General features: G+C 47.6%; 1 protein-coding gene across 15 annotated transcripts in view; it reads right to left on the bottom strand.

Annotated features, from left to right (window-relative positions):
• ABI2 (abl interactor 2) overlaps window positions 1–16,792 on the bottom strand; it is a 1,586,546-nt gene that overhangs the window by 991,874 nt on the left and 577,880 nt on the right. The gene's annotated exons all lie outside the window — the stretch shown is intronic.

Below are 16,792 nucleotides of genomic sequence, written 5' to 3'. Positions count from 1 at the left end.
GGATCAGGACACTCTTTCCGCGCACAGTCGGCAGAAAAGCCTTCAGGGCTAGCCTGACGGCCCTCAGCTCCAACAGATTGATATGGAGTCTGGACTCCGGAGACCAACGACCGCTGACTGTCAACTCGTTGGCATGAGCTCCCCATCCCGTGAGGGATGCATCTGTCACGATCGTCACCTCCGGCCAGGGAAGCCAAAATGGAGCCCCCTTCATCAAGTTGCCTTCGACGGCCCACCACAAAAAGGTCCCGGGCGACCGAGGGCGGCACCTGAACCGGGTCCGACATCCTGCCGGAGGACTGCGACCATTGCGTCTTGAGTGCCCACTGCAAAGATCTCATCCGCAGGCGAGCCTCTGGCACCAGAAGAATGCAGGATGCCATGAGGCCGAGCAACCTCAAGAACTCGAACGCTGGGAGCGTCTGGGCATGCTGAAACTTGTGCACCATCTGCTGAATGTGAAGAGCCCTCACCTGGGGAGGAAAACACTACCCCGGGGAAGTGTCGAGCACTGCTCCGATGTACTGGAGCCGCTGTGTTGGCGTCAAATGGGACTTCTTTAAATTGAGGGAGAAGCCCAGCCTGTGAAGGGAGTGGCAGGTGACGGACAGATGATCCAGGTCTTGCTCGGGAGAGCTCCCCCTGATCAACCAATCGTCCAGGTAGGGGTAGACGTGAATCCCCCCCTTGCCTGAGATGCGCTGCCACCACCACCATGAGCTTGGTGAAAACCCTCAGGGTGGAGGTCAATCCGAACGGCAGGACCCGAAACTGAAAGTGCGAGTCGCCAACCGCGAACCTCGGGTACTTCTTGTGCTTGGGATGGATCGGCACATGGAAGTAAGCATCCTTGAGGTCGAGTGACACCAACAAGTCCTGAAGCTGAAGGGCCTGGAGGACTTGAGAGTAACCATTTTGAACTTGTCCTTCCTGAGGAGTTTGTTCAAACCGCGCAAGTCCATGATGGGTCTCAATCCCCAGTCTTTCTTCGAAATCATAAAATAAGGGGAATACCATCCCTTGTTCCTCTCCGCTACAGGCACCAGTTCTATGGCGCCTTTCTCCAGCAGGGCTTGAATTTCCTGCGCAAGGAGCGGATCCGGACTCTGCAAAGAGAGGTTCCCCGATGGATTGTCACGAGGCCTGTGCCGAAAGGGAAGACAGTAGCCGTGGGTTATGATCTCCAGAACCCACACATCTGAAGTAATGGCTTGCCACTCTACAAGATGCTGCGCCAGTCTTCCCCCAACCGGCGAACCATGGGACATGGCCTCATGACTGAGTGGGAGCGGCTGCAGCGTGACCTGAGGGCAAAGAGGCAACTGCCCGAGCGGCCTTGGCACCACGGGTACCCTGTCGTCCACCTCTGGTACCCCTGCGTTGGCCTCTTTGACTGCCAGCTCCTCTCGCTTTACTGAAGGAGTAATAACGAAAGGAACCACCCCTCCACTGCAGTCCCCTAGGACGAAAAGGCGGAGGTTGGCGAACTGCAGCGCCCAACGACTTCGCTGCAGCTTTTGAGGTCTGCAACCTCTCAAGGCTCTCATCAGCCTTGCTGCCAAAAAGGTGTTCACCATCAAAGGGCATGTTCAGGAGCCGGGACTGCACATCAGGAGCAAACCCCGACTTCCGCAACCACGCAAACCTGCGTATCACGGTGCTCACCACCATGGACCTACTGACGCATTCAGCTAAGTCCAAACCCGACTGAACGGACTCACACATGGCATCCTTACCATCCTGGACCATAGCAAGGAAACCATCCCGTTCGTCCCCTTCGGGAATATGTTCAGCCGCTAATGCAACACAGTTCCACAGAGTGTGTGTGAAACGAGACAAGGCACAAATGGAGTTGGCCGCCTGAAGCGCCATACCACCAGAAGAAAACACTTTCTTCGCCAAGCCATCAAAACGTTTGTCGTCCCCATCAGGAGGGATGGTAGGGTACGACGCCTGCTTTGCCGGGGCCGTGGCCGCCTGCACCACCAAACTCTCCGGAGTGGGGTGCCTGGTCAAGTAGCAGGGGTCGCTACTGGCTGGACGGTATTTTCGTGACAAGGACCTGCCCACCGCCGGGAGACTCTCCGGAGCAGTCCAAGCCGCCGCCACCCTTCTCTGTAAAGCCATATGGAACGGTAGTACCGGGTCAGTTGGGGGACCAACATCAAGGATGTCCGTTAGATCATCCTGCACAAACTCCCGTGGGGGAGCAGACCATCCCAAGTACTCAGAAACCCTAGCCATAAGGCGCTGGTACGAGGAATCGGCATGAGAGCCAGGCTCAGGCCTACAAAACTCCACATCCGGAGAGTCCACTGGCATCATGCAGTGACTGCCTCAAATCGTCAAACTGACTATGGCCCGAGACGATTTCATCTGGAACCCGACTAGGAACCAGGCCATCAGAATCCTCATCCGCCTCTGAAATATATTCCAGGTGGCGAAAAGAAGGCACCCGAGAGTGCTTGCTCTTAACCAGAGCCTTCCTAGGGGGTACCCCCGTGCCACGGGGTACCTCCGACACGAAAGGCGTTGAGCGAATCGGCGCCGGCGTCGAGAGAACAGGCATCGGCGCCGAGAGGATCGGCGTCGACGTCGAGTAAATCGGCGTCGACGTCAGATGCAGCGCCGTCAGCATCGGCGGTGTCGACACAGCCCTCGAAGCCGTAGCCCCGAGCGTGTCCTTCGACGACCTGAGCGTCGACGGCTTCGAAGACTTCCTCGAAGCCGGAGCCTCGAGAAAGCCTGTCGACGCCCTTGACGCCTCAGACATCGATGTCTTCCTCGAAGACCTCACAGGTGCACACGGTCTCAAACGCGTCGAGGACCGGGACCTGGAACGGGTACATCGAGAAAGAGTCTCCTTGTCCGAACGGGACTTCTCCCGTGACTCGTGCCGACCACTCTTGCGAGCGGTGTCTCTCGACCTCTCACGACCGACCCCACTCGGGGGCGCGGACGGCTCAGTACCCTGCGAATCGAGAATCGCCAGCATTTTCTTCCTGAAGGAAGCCCATTCCTCTGGCGTCGCAAAGCTGGTGGGGTAAGCGACGTGCCGGGCAGAGTCCTCCGAAGAGGACCTGGAAGACGACCGGTGTCGGCGCTTCCGAGAATGCCTCGAAGAGGCTGAGGAGTGGCGAGACCGACTCCTATAAGGAGACCCACGAGACTTCCGACGATGACGCGGAGAGTCACCTCTCGAATCATCCGTCGAAAGCCCCGCAGACTTCGACTTCCGGGGCTTGGACACCCGACCTACCGACAACAACTTCTTACGTTCGCGTAAGGCTTTGGACGTGAGCGACTGGCAGTCGATACAGTCATCCGTGTCGTGGGCCTCCCCGAGGCACCAGAGGCAGGCGTCGTGCGAGTCCGTCACCGACATCTTGGACCCACACTCCCTGCACTTCTTGAAGCCCGGACGCGGGGTCGAAGACGAAGTAGAAGACATCTTCACACGAATGATTTTCACAAAAACGAACAGCTTCGAAGAACCAAGAAGAACAGAACTCCAAAGAGTCGAGGCGTTAACCGAGATTCACAAAGCAACACGTTCGCGGAAAAAACGGAACTGAGGCTACGGGCGTCGTGCGTCCTACTTATCACATCGGATGACGTCGGAGGAGGTCCTCGACGACGGCGCATCGAAGTCATCGATGCAGGACGCAGAAAAAAGTTTCCGAAGCAGCACAGCTCTGGTGATTACATGTCATAGATATGGAATACGTCGGAGGACCCAATCCCCTCGAAAATGGCCTATTCCTGCTAAACAGATAAATGCTTCCCTATCAGACAACCAGTGACTAGATTGTGCTGCCCAAACGACCACTCCAAACACTATGGAGCGAGCTTTACAGTGGAACATCTACTCACTCTCAAAGCTCTAAAACTGACAAATTCCAGTGAGGCATGGACATCTTCCTTGCCTATTCTGCTCACAGTTTAGACCAGGGGTAGCCAACCTGTCGCCATGAACACTTTTTCATCTGCCACTCCCTTCAGCCCCAAGCCAGCATAAGCAGTGTTGCAGGATCACTGGGGTAGTAGCCAAAACATCTGGTTAGGCAACAGGTCAGCTATCCCTCCTCCACACTGTTTCTACCAACCTGCACTTTGTGGATATGCACCAACATTGCTGTGGAGAATTTTTATTTTTATTTTATTTTTTATTAAAAAGTTGTTTTAATCAAGTAAAACTTGATTTTTGAACATACAATCTACATAACATTTTTTAAGAATAAAAGAATGAAAATATGATCACGAATCATATACATATACAAAACATTGCATAATCACTTGCAAATTAGGATATATACGTGTACTTATTCATGCTTTATAGAAATACAAAAATAAAAAAAAAGAACCAACAAGATGCAAATAGCAAAGTGTAACCTGAATCTAAAACTTATCTAGTGAACTCCTTAGATGCGACTTAATGTGCTGACTTTGCCTTTTAGTCCCAAGCCATACAGAAAATTCAGTATGGCATATCTAACAATTTTCAGGCGACTATGAAATAACAGATTCCAACAGCGTATTTGAGACATAGTCATATGCCCAGAAAACAGATGTTCAAAACAAACAATTCTTTTCGTTTGTAAGCTTTGGCATTCAACACATAAATGCTGCATTGTTTCAATGGCAAGTTGACAAAACCGACCCTGAACATCATTTGTTGAGATAATTCTGCGAGAACACAGGATTTCCTTTGTGGGCCAGATATTGAGTCGAAACCTTAGGTAATTATCCCGCTGTCGGGAATGGGGGACCATAACCAAATAGCTTTCCGTTTCCCCATAGCGTTTTAAGGCAAATGGGTTAATCTTAAACTTTTTGTATAGGAGACATGCCGACCTTGTTTTTATCCAGTCATCCTCCCATATCCGTTTCTTCGCCTTATCGGGATTTCCTAGCAATAATGCCAAAGAAAAACCGATATTAGTAATGATTTTTTTCGGCGTTACTTCTCCAGGATACCGCAAATGCATTGTCAGATCTTAAAAGGTATATTGCAATCATTCCCAACTACCCAGGTTGATTGATACTTGGTATACATTTTCGATACAATGAGCATAATCTCCATTTATAGATGGCATAAAGGGACAGAAGTCCTAGCTCGTGTCGCAGGATGCAAATGGGTTCCGACAATGGGAGGTTTAGAGCACTCTTCCAAAAACAGCCTTCTAATATGGCCCAATATTGATATGACTTTCCCATGATGGTCCCCGAACCGTAAAGAATTACAGGGGTACATTTCTGTCTATAATAGACCAATAATGGTGTTATGGAGAATTTACAATATTTGCTCCTAATTAACCTACTTTGTGAAATGGCGGTCGTTAAACGCTGCTTTAGATGTTGATGTTAGCATGCTTGTCTGATGAATTACTTACGTAGACCCCCAAGTAGACATAAGAGAAGACTGATAAGAAGTTAACATTTTGTAAGGGCCATCTATATGTAACAATCCGTTGCTTACTTTTACCAAATTGCAATACCTTTGTTTTACTTAGATTAAAGGTGATACAGTTCTTTTTGGTATATGTATCCAAAGCACACAGGAGAGCACGTAACCCTTTGGGTGTTTTCGAAAATAGCACCATATCATCAGCATAAAGCAGATATTTTACTTTGACCCCATTAATTTTAGGTGGATCTGCTACAATTTTACTGAGATCTACACCAATGTCTGAAATGAAGGAGGTAAATAAGGCCGAGGCTAGCAGGCAACCTTGTTTCAACCCACATGTAGTCTGAATAGGAGAAGACCATCACTGGGAAGCTTGATTTGTATTGGAGTGTCTGTGTGTAAATCAATAAACCACTTGACAATTGACCATGGACATTTTCTGTCCATCAATTTTTTAAAAAGGAGTTCACGAGGTACAGCGTCAAACGCCATTTTAAAATCTATAAAGGCGGTATAGAGTGGCTGTTGTTGTTGGAGTGCCTTCTGAATAATACCTGTGAGAGTAATAGTATTTACCGTCGTCCCATTTCCAGGCAAAAACCCTGTTTGAAACACATCTCTGAACTTGTTTGCGTCCAGCCATGTGTTAAATCTACTCAACACTAATCGTTCAAAAATTTTGCCCGGACAATCCAGGAGCGCTATGGGCGGTAGGCGGCTGGATCGTCATGGTTTCCTTTCTTGAATATGGTAGGATGATGGACTTCTTCCATGAGTCAGGAATAACACCTGTCAAAAGTATTTTACTTAATATCTGATGGAGAATCCTTGCCCATTCTTTTGGATGATCTTTAAGTATACCATTATGAAGACCATCCGGGCCCACCGCCCTCGAGCGACTCAAGTTTTTAATACATATCTGTATATTTTCAATGGAGATAGCAAAGTGATGGGACCAGCCTAGAGAATGTGTATTCGGAATCAAGTTTGGAAAAGGCGATGAGTAGAGCTTACCACAAGAGGCTTTCCAGGTTGCATTTGGAATGGCATTTACTTGAACAGCATCCTGTGTTTTAAACGTGGCCTCATTCAGGCAAGCCCATATGCTACTAGTGGACTTCTTAAGGATTTGAGACAGCATTATCTCTCAGTCTCGTTGATAGCACAGGGCTAGCTGACCCTTTAGCCATGTTCTATAGGAGAATTTTAGTTGTTTTTTGACTAAGGAACGATCGGTTATTGCTACAAATTTTAGGTTACGTAGATGTCTTCGTAATTCAGCTTTTCTACACTGTACTATAGGATCAAAGGGATGACAATGTTTGTGCCGAACACTCAAGTCTGGCATTCTTACCTGCTTAAACAATTGCTCACCGTTACATAACAGTTGTTTGACCCAGATGACACAAGAAGCGCCTCATGAAACTGATCTAATCGATTTACAGTCCATCTCACTCGGGTGCCACTGTTTAAGAGATTCGAATGTGCATAGGTCTCAATCCTAAAAGGGGTTACAGGTGGTGTCCTTAAATAACGCATAACGAGCTTGTTATCATCACTACGATTAGTTGCAACCACTTGCATAGATTGTACACAGTTTACAAATTCTTATGGACAAACACAATCGAGGATTGCTCGCTGTGGCCCCCTACTCCATGTAAATTCAGCAGGAATGTCCCCCACAATTGCACCATTCAGCATCACAAAACCTCTCTCTTCCATCATATTTGACCACATTAGTTCATCAGCAGTGTGTCCCTGTGGACTTTGTGATATCAAATGGAGGTTTAAATCACCTACTATGATAGTTTGACAAATATTGCTTTCAAAGGTCAAGCGATCGAGTATCGAATTTAATGACTGAAAAAAGGATTCCAAAGTCATTACCTCTACTCCAATAAATGTTGACAATTACTATGAGCTCATTGTTTCTATGCAGTCTAACAATCTGAAAATACATGGAGGGAGAGACAAATTTTTCACTTACAAAGCCAGCAGATTTGTTGATTGCTAGCAAAAGGCCACCACTAGGTCGGCCCCTACAGTTTTGAATAGCCGGTGTTATTATAATGTTATGGGATTCCCAGATGGGGCAATCAACAAGCCAGGTTTCCTGTAGGGCTATCAATTCATAGGAAGCCAAATCTTTACTTGCAAGGTCAAATAAGTGCTTATGCCCTCTCGTGTTCCACGAAAGTAGGCTGCCTTTATTATCATTGACATTATGTTATGATCTTGTAATGAATTCATGTGATGTCAACATTTTTGGAGCAAAGTTTTCAATCTGATTCGATTCTCTATTTTTAGTAGGTTGGTATGTCCTGATTTGAGCTTTGTCCATCACTTTACTTGTTGTAAGTGGATCTTGAAACCGAAGGAAGCCCATTTCATAAAGGGTTGTTTTAGATTGCCACAAAATATTAATCACAATTGTTGATTGAAGATGGATTCTTGCTTCAGATAGATCATTCATGTTAGTAAATTCGACCAATGTTACATCTGATGAGGATATGTCAGACAAGGACGGGATTTCACTGCATATGTTCAAGATGCTAGCCCGATTTAATACGTATTGTGGATAAGGGTCATCACGACATCTGATCACTAGGCAGTGAGACCTGAACTTGGCTTGTTGTTTATTACCATCTATAGAATTAGTATTGGGGGCTTGAGCATTTGTCGAGAATTTTAGCCTTGTTGCAACATCATTTTCTAACGCTACTCGATCGACCAACTGGGCTGGTCCCTTCAATAACTGCTCACATCAGGATATCGCAGCATTTGACTATCACCAGCCCCTTGTGAACATTGGCTGGTCTCGTCGATATATGCCGCAATCGAAGATTTTATAATATCTCTGATATCCTGAGTCTGGACAGTAGTTTCTGGTCGGAGCACCGGATCATATATTTGTGTGATGCCATATTGTTGGGGCAGTAAAGCACCCAAGATGTTTACTGATTGTCGGGGCATGGCTGAAAGCTGAGGTTGACCAAAGGACTCAGCTTGCAAGGAGGGCATCAGGCTTGATTTGGAATTCGCCTCAGCTTGCAAGTGAATTTCACCAAACGTTACCGTTTTTACATTTCCCATTACAGTAGTCTCTTTGCCCGCATCAACACCCTGCATCATCATAGAGCCTGCACTGATCAGTGGACAGGCGGGTGCCCCGGGTATGAGTGACATATATGACTTGATAGAAGTTCTAATTTCCTCTCTAAGTTCGGCTAGGGCCAACTGACTCAAATGCCCATCACTCGCCTCCGTGGGCACCCTGGTCTGTGCATCTTCATGGCCCTTGTTGTATGGTCTTATACCATTGTTCATAGAATCACCAGAATTAGGATTATTTGATGTTTTTTGGGGATTAGGACACCGTTCAGATTCTGGGGCACCCTTGCCAACTGAAAGAGTAACCAATTCATCCAGGGGCCCATACGGCATGAAGGTTTGAGTGGCTTGCTTGGGGCATGGTTTTGCCAGATTGCCTTTTGCAGCTTTAACAATTTGTTCACGCCTAGATAGGGTTTTGATAAACTTGCACCCTGTGTGACCTGTGATCTGGTACCTCGCCCCTTTGTAAATACCCTGGGTGCAGGGGGCAAGGGGTCTGTAACTACCGCTATTGTCTTGACTGCATTTGCCTTAGCAGGTTTAGATGAAAAAAATGTGTAGCTTGGCGATGCTGCGGTGATTACTGGCCCCTTCTCCTTAATCTGAACATCGGTCTCATGGATAGCTCTATCATCAATTCTTTTGATAACATTAGATTGTTCGGTACCTTTACTGTTAGATCTGGATGGGGCAGATTCATCAATCATTATCGTTGTCTGCTGATTACAACCATTCAGATCTACATCGCACATTCTTTCATTGCCTCCTATTTCAGTCAAGGCACAGACTTTTATACATTCATGAGGTTTCGGGAATCAGGCCGATGAGCTTGTACAGCCTCAACATTAGACTGAGTGCTCACTAGCTCATTGGGCGGAAGTTGTGTTAACATTGCTAAGCCACTGCAACATTGTTCTAATAAGATGGTCTGATGATTGAGCTTACCATCGAGAACTTTGTAAAGCTTTGCTAAAGCTAGCAATGCAGTATTCATGGTGCCAAGAGTGTTGTTAAGTGCCGGGGCTTCCGGAAATGAGAGCCGCTTGGAGCAGTTCTTAATAAAAAAGTCCGACTCTCGATTAGGTTCCTCAAACCTTGTCCTTCGAGGAGTCGGAGCAATGAAAGAGGGTGATTCCTCAATACAGTTGGAGCTAGGCATTTGATCAATGTCTGGAGGGGTTTGATGACATTTTTGAATGGGAGTCCCCCGCAATTAGCTGCCTGATTTTCGTTCCCTGTGGTATTATCTTGGTGTAGTTGGATTAGATCCCCAGTGTTTGAACATATATACATGACATCAGAGGAGGGGGGGAGATGGACCCTCCTGATGTATTCAGAAACTCCATAGCTTCTTCGTCAATTTCCCCTGTCAGAGTAAGCGCCTCATGGGCAGCGCGCAAACGATGTTGGGCTGCCACTGAGCAACAAATGGGCTCCAACATGGGCTGTGTGCCCATGTCAGTCTGGGGCATGAACTCTCCACCAGGCTGGAGACCATCAAGAGTACAAGCTGTCGCCAAAGTCATGTCTGTGACTTCGCCTGAGGGGTTAGTAATCACATGCACATCAGCAGTTATCAGATTATCTCTACTAATAATTTAATTCATATCAACTGACATATGTGATTCCGCAAGTGTTCCGGAAACAAGCAAAGGGGCAGCACTCTCGATAACCTCTGCCAGCACATTCTTTGTCAGCTCTTGGCCAGACTCTGCACACAGTAGTTGGTTAGGGGCCGTTATTGACGGAGGCTCAGTTGACAGACACGTACTACCATTAGACCCACTCTCTTCACTAGGCAACGTTTCTTGGGTATAGTACAGGCGAATGTCAGACGAAAGTGACATTGAGCGCTGAAGATTTTGCTTTTTGCGGCTTAATCTATTAGCAATTTTGTTCGCCGCCATCTCTAAATTAAATAATTGTCCGGGATTGATTACAGGCATACCTGAGGTTAATTTACATTTTTTACTAACCGTTGTTATTTTAAATCAACAGCCAACAAATTTGGCAATTCAGAGGAGCAGCCGCAGCCCGCTCACACGCAAGAGAGCCCACTCAGCAACCACGCTTGCGAAAACGCGCGGCGTTGATGGTTTTGAAGAGGTTGCTGGGAAAAGGGGCGGGCAGGAAGCTGGCAAATGGCCCGAAGAACGTCAATGTAATGGACTGGTTACACAAGTAACTTTTTTTTAATCGAATTAGGCTCCTTGAAGGACTCCTCTCCCGGCAAGCATCTGGCTCCCACACTCAAAGACAGGAACCAGGGAGAGCTTTATGGTTCCTGTCATGCGCAGTGGATTCGGACCGCCATCATCTCACACCGAAACATTCAAGGGCACTGGTCTCCCGATAAAGTGGTGGCAGCCCTCTGACAGACACCTGCGGTTTGGTGAAGCAGTGGCTGTTTCCAGCCGAGCCCAGCGCTTATTCGTGCATACACGTTAGCTTTTTAGGAAGGCAATTGCTGTGAAGAATAAAAATGAAGCTCATCAAAAGAAACAAATCTAACGGGTCAGAAATGCATGCACCCAACCAGGGAGAGTTCTACATCTCTCTCTTTGACCTGCACAGAATATAAGTTTGTATTTGGTGGGGAGAAAAAATGTAAGCTACACATTTGCCTTATTTATGGCTTTCATTTGTGAAAGCATTACTTTATTTACTTTTGCAAGTCTTAACGGGGTGGAATGTTACTTAATGGATTTTTAAAGTGATATATGTTGACTTTTGGGCTCTTCAGTGTTCTCTTTGGAGGGGGATACCCAAGCAGGTCCAGGTGCAAAAAAGAATCAGATAGAGGCCCGAGTTAGCCAGTTTGGGAACTAGGTGTGTAGTAGGCCTTATTGGTCCTTTCAATATGATCAGTGAAATGTCTTACATGGAAAGAATCCACACCTTCACACTTGACCACAGAAGCTGAACGGTAGTACTGAAAGAGATCCTGGTTACATCAGTAGCAAGGATGCAATTCAAATGGATGGTAGTATATTTTAAAAAAAACAATAGGAGCAATTGATTTTGCCACTTGTCAAACCCTAAAAGAAAGGATCAACCCAAGTCATACTTAACTAAATAACCAAGGGCGTGAAGGAAAAATCTACCTTTGTACGCAAGGAGCATCTTCTGTCTCATCAACTTCCTCCCTTCTCTTGCCACTCCTCCGGCTGCCACCGCTCAGACCTCTTTGCTCCCACTGACGGGTGTATCTTGCCCCTGTACCCTGCCTCGGAAAACCTTTAAAGGTAGCAACAAGCTTCACCTAGCTACAGTTCAACTCTCGCTCTGCTGTCAAACACTCGTCTGGCATCGGTCACCTCCTTGAAGACTTAGAACTTGATTGTCCTCGCTCTCACTGAGACGTGGTTCAATGCCAGCTCTGTTACTGCTTTTGACGCTCTCCTTCCCGAGGGCTCCAAGTTCCTCTCCAAGCCCAGGTATAGCCAGTTTGGAGGCAGAGTAGCCCTTGTCTTCCCTGAATGGGTCCCTGCTTCCATCATACCTACTCAATCCTACTCTTCCTTTGAATGTTTTGTCTGCAAGCTTTGCGTCTCTCCTACCCTCTCACTACCATCTACAGGACAATTCCTATCTCCTCCTGTCTTTAGGAGTGGGCCGACCTAGTCTCTTCTCTTCTGACCTTTACCTCAAAGCTTCTCCTCCTTGGAGACTTCAATATTTATCTGGATTCTCCTGATGCAGCCACTTTACTCTTCCACAAACTCTGTGACTCTCTTTCCCTCACCATCCTTCCCTCTGACCCAACCCACTCAGCCAGTCACACCTTGTATGTGCTCCTCTCAACTGATATCTTCTTCTCTATCCCTCTCACTACTCCTCTTTCTCCTGGTGTGACCACGCTCTCTTCACCTCCCATCTGGAGCTCCATGGCTCCCCTGCTAAGCCTCCGCCCGCACTGCCAGTCTCCTCCTCCATCATTCAACCGATGAAGCGAGTGTCAGTAGCTACATTTGCCGCCTCCTTACTCCCCCATTCCTACAATTCACTCTCACACTGACTCAGCTCTTGCTAACCTTCACCTATCCATCTCCAACACCCTTGACACACCCCTGCCATGAGGATCTGTAGGAAGCCTGCTTCCAAGTGCAATAGTTGGTATGATTTCGGCCTAGCCTCGCTGAAATGCAAGTGAAGAGTTTCAGAACGGAAGTGGCTGGCTTCTAGCACAACCTTGGACAAACTGGCCCATCGCCCGCTCCAAAAGCAATACAGACTCACAATCCGCTCCAGGAAACGGGTCCACATCCAAGCCTGCATCTCTGGGACCGCAAACACGGCTGCACTTCAAAATCTGTAAGGAACTTGCCAATCCAACTGCACCCTCCACTTCTCTTTCCCAGGCCCTCTGCACAGGATTTGCCTCCCATTTCACAAACAAAACTCAGGACATTATGTCCTCTCTCTCCTCTATGCCACTCCCTCCTCTGCCTGCATGCAGGCCTACTCGAGCACCCCTCTCTCCCTCCCCCCTACTCTCTTCCTTCTCACAAATAGTACCGGAGGAGGTCACGAAGACAGTCTGCTCTATGAACATCTCCTCCAAACAGGTATTTCCCTACTCCTCCAGAGCTAACAAGGACAACATTGCCTCTCTCACTGTCACCTTGGCAGAGTTCTGTAACACTCTTGACATTGGCTCCTTCCTTTCATCCCTCAAGCACCCCCTTGTGCACCCTTCCTGCCCTATCTCCACTACTCCCTTCTTGGGCACAATCTATGAGAAGTTGGTCATCTCCCAACCAATTCAACACACTGAATCGGTCGGCTGCCTCCATGATCACCAGTCTGGCTTCAAAGCAGCCAGAAGCATGGAAACTGCTCTTCTGAACACCTGTGATGACTTTCTCTCAAACCTCTACTCCAACTCTACTTCCGCCCTCAACCGCCTCAATCTGTCCTCTGCCTTTGACACGATCAATCATTCCATCCTTATAAATCATCTCCCTGATACCTTGGGCATCATTGACTGGGCACTGGATTGGTTGTCCTCTTTCCTCTCAAATCGGCCCACCCAAGTGCAACCGGGCACTTCTCTCTCCTCTACCCCACCCTCGACTTGGAGCATCCTTCAGGGTACTCTCATTGTGGCTTTTCAACATTTACCTTGCCCCTCTTGCCCACTTGATCCCCACCTTCTCTCCCAATTTCCAGTGTTATGCTGATGACACAGCTCTCTTTTAAGCTTCCCTCCTCTTCCGACGCTCCTTCCTCGCTGACTGTCTAACTGCTATTCAGGCATGGTGGTGGTTAATGATCTTTGCCTTAACGCCAGTAAGACTGAGATCCTTCTCAGTGGGACTCCTACCTCCTCTTTCCCTCCTGCACTCTGGCCACCCTCATGGGCCCATTCCCCTCACCCTTGTGTGAGGCTAAAAACGTGGGTGTCATCTACGACGACTCCTCTCCTCACCTCGTTGACCTTGCCAAGAAAGCCCACTTTCAGCTTTATCTCCTCAGAGGCATTCTCCCTTTCCTCACCTTCCCCCAGAAACTCCAAGTCTGCAGAGCTCTGGTTCTCTTCAGGATTGATTACTGCAACATCCTCTTCCTTAATCTGCTTCTTTCCGCCCTCTTCAACTAATCCAGAATAGGACTGCAAGACTTATCCTTGGCCTCAAATCCAGGGACCACAATCTCTCCAGCCCTAAAATCTCTCCCCTGGCTCCCAGTGGTCGCAAAGATCAAATTCAAGGCCCTCTGCATCATCCACAAGGCTTTCTGGGGCCTGGGAACTTGCTACATCGAACTCTCTCTCTCCAGATACCACCCAGCTAGAGTCATTCGGTCCTCTAGCTCCAACTCTCTGCAGATCAGACATTTCTCCAAGTAGAGAGTGGGGGGTAGAACTTTCTTCGGCAGGAGCCTCCCTCTGGAACAGCCTCCCTGCCCTTCTCCGACTCGAGACGGATTTCCTTAAGTTCCGGAAGCTTCTCAAGACCTTCCCTTTCTCCTCCTCCTTCCTTCTACCCCTCCCCTGCTAGTCTCCTCCTGCCATAGCGACTGGTTGCCTGTATCCCTTACTAGTCTTATTGGGTTCAAGCCCTCCTTCAACCAGTCTGCCGCCACACCCCTTACTACCAGCACTTGCCCTCAGGCACCCTTCCCTGACTAGCCTACTGAGGCTGGAACCACTCCTATCCTTGCACTAGTTGTCCCCTACCCCAAGCACTTGCCCTCCTTGGCTTCCTTCGGCACTTCCCCAGCCTCTGGCACTTCTACCTTCTGCACTTCTCCCTCTCCTTAATCTCCCTAAACCATCCCATCTCCCTAATCTGACCCTCCCCCCTGCATTTCTTGATACTGCACTTGCACGATCTGAATGTCACACAGCCTAGTAGGACTGTTATTGTTGTTTATCCTCTGTACCCCTCTCCCTTTTGTGTCTTGTAGCAACTGGAAACACTTTGTTCTGTATAAGGGCCATACAAATGTTCAATAAACAAATATATTTGTCATGACTCAGACACGTAGGTAGAAAAGAAAAACAGCCCTTTTGTTGTTTGGGTCCATGCGCAGGTCTTGTCAGTATCTGGACTCACAATACATAATTAATGGAGTCTTGTCAATTCAGCAAGGGTTAATGGATGACCACCTACATTTTTTGGTAGGTACTATGTGGGAATTCATAAAGTTATTTAATTAAAACTATTGTATAATCAGTCCGCTTGTATGCTTCAATTGCAATAGGATATGCTATATATGGTCTACCCCACAACCTGCATTAAACATGTTTCATTGTGTCCACCGGCATCTATCCAGTACACTTTGAGCATCCCACTTCCCAGCTGCCTCTGCAAGAAGGATTTTCAAAGAGCAGGGCACATTTCGTTCAACTGCTGTGTGTTGTGATGAATCAAGGGTATTCGTCCCTTCTCCCCTAGGTGGAAGCTCCCATTTGAGGCTAGGGAGGTGAGCCTGTTCCACAAGACCTTCCCCAGGGGTCTTGGCAAGTGGAACCTCACTTGAAGAGAAGCTCCACCCCCCTGAGGGGGCAAGAACTCCCGTTCCTATAAGGAACTCCCTAGAACATTCACCTTAGCAGCGTAATTGAGACTATCAGGTGTGAAGAACATTATAAGAACCATATGTTTGGCAGAAAGGAATACTAAAATACATTGTTATGCCTAAGGAAAATAATCTGTCTCTTTAAGGAGCCATGTACATTTAACTGAGATGAGTAGACTGAAGAGGGAAAAGAACAATGAAGAGGGGAAGAGCGTGAGCGATGAGCACAAGCAGGGGAGGCCCCATGCAACACACCTTGGAGAGAAGCGGATCAAAGGACAGCCGTGGTTCCAGTGACTTTCAGAGAAGTCCTGAACGCCAGAAGGAAACAATGGAGGCACAGCATTTACATGGACAGAGAAATAGCCGAGAAGGAACTCATAAGCCCGGTGGTGGCGTGATCATGACAACTTCATGGTGGGCTGTGCGCCCTTCGAACTACACCGAAACCATCCAGGTGCGCACAGAGAGAAGACAGGGCGGGTCGCCGGCCATATGGAGAAGCACAAGATCCAAAGCATAGGAAGGTAACTCAAGCGTGCGCCGAACCATACAGCATTTCCCTGCAGACTGTAGACACAGAGGTAACTGGAAGAACGGGAGAACGGGGAGGCTGCCTGGTCAATGTTATGAAGCGGGAAAATCTCTTCCCAGAGAAATTGACGAGATGCCGAATATGAAACCATTTAAGGGGAACTATGATAAAGCGACAGAGAATAACGAATAAGCCTGAAAGAGGAGTCATTAATAACTGGGCAAAGGTTCCCTGGGAAGAGGTGGAAAGTACCCCATGATTTAAGAAGTAACGAGTGGAACAAACCAGAGAGAGAATCCTAGAAGTATGAATGGGAAGTGAAATCAAGGGAACCAGATATGAGGGGAAAAAAGTAAGAAGCCGCAGGAGTGAAGGAAGGTCAAATTAAAACAAAGTACACGCAAACTAAGAAGGTTTGGGATAAAAGAGAGTCAGAAAGGCATACAAGTCTGGAACAGACTATAAGAAAGTTAGGCCCTAAAGAGGAGATAAAACCCAAGTGTATTGTCAAATAACTTATCCAGAAGGTGTCAAGAGACTATCTAAAGATATTATTCTAAGGAGAACCTTTGAGTAAAGAAAAAACTTCGGAAAAGAGTCGACCACGAGAAGAGAGACATTCTCCTGATCTACTTTAAGTTAATTAAAATAGTGGTAGGGTCAGTTAGAACTAGTTTGGACGGTGGACATATTCATTTGGGACTGCC

The sequence above is a fragment of the Ambystoma mexicanum genome, chromosome 9 (assembly GCF_040938575.1).
Source record: "Ambystoma mexicanum isolate Mex_15411 chromosome 9, UKY_AmexF1_1, whole genome shotgun sequence".
Lineage (NCBI taxonomy): Eukaryota > Metazoa > Chordata > Amphibia > Caudata > Ambystomatidae > Ambystoma > Ambystoma mexicanum.
The sequence above is the reverse complement of the archived record's forward strand: the minus strand, read 5'-3'. Positions and strand labels throughout refer to the sequence as shown.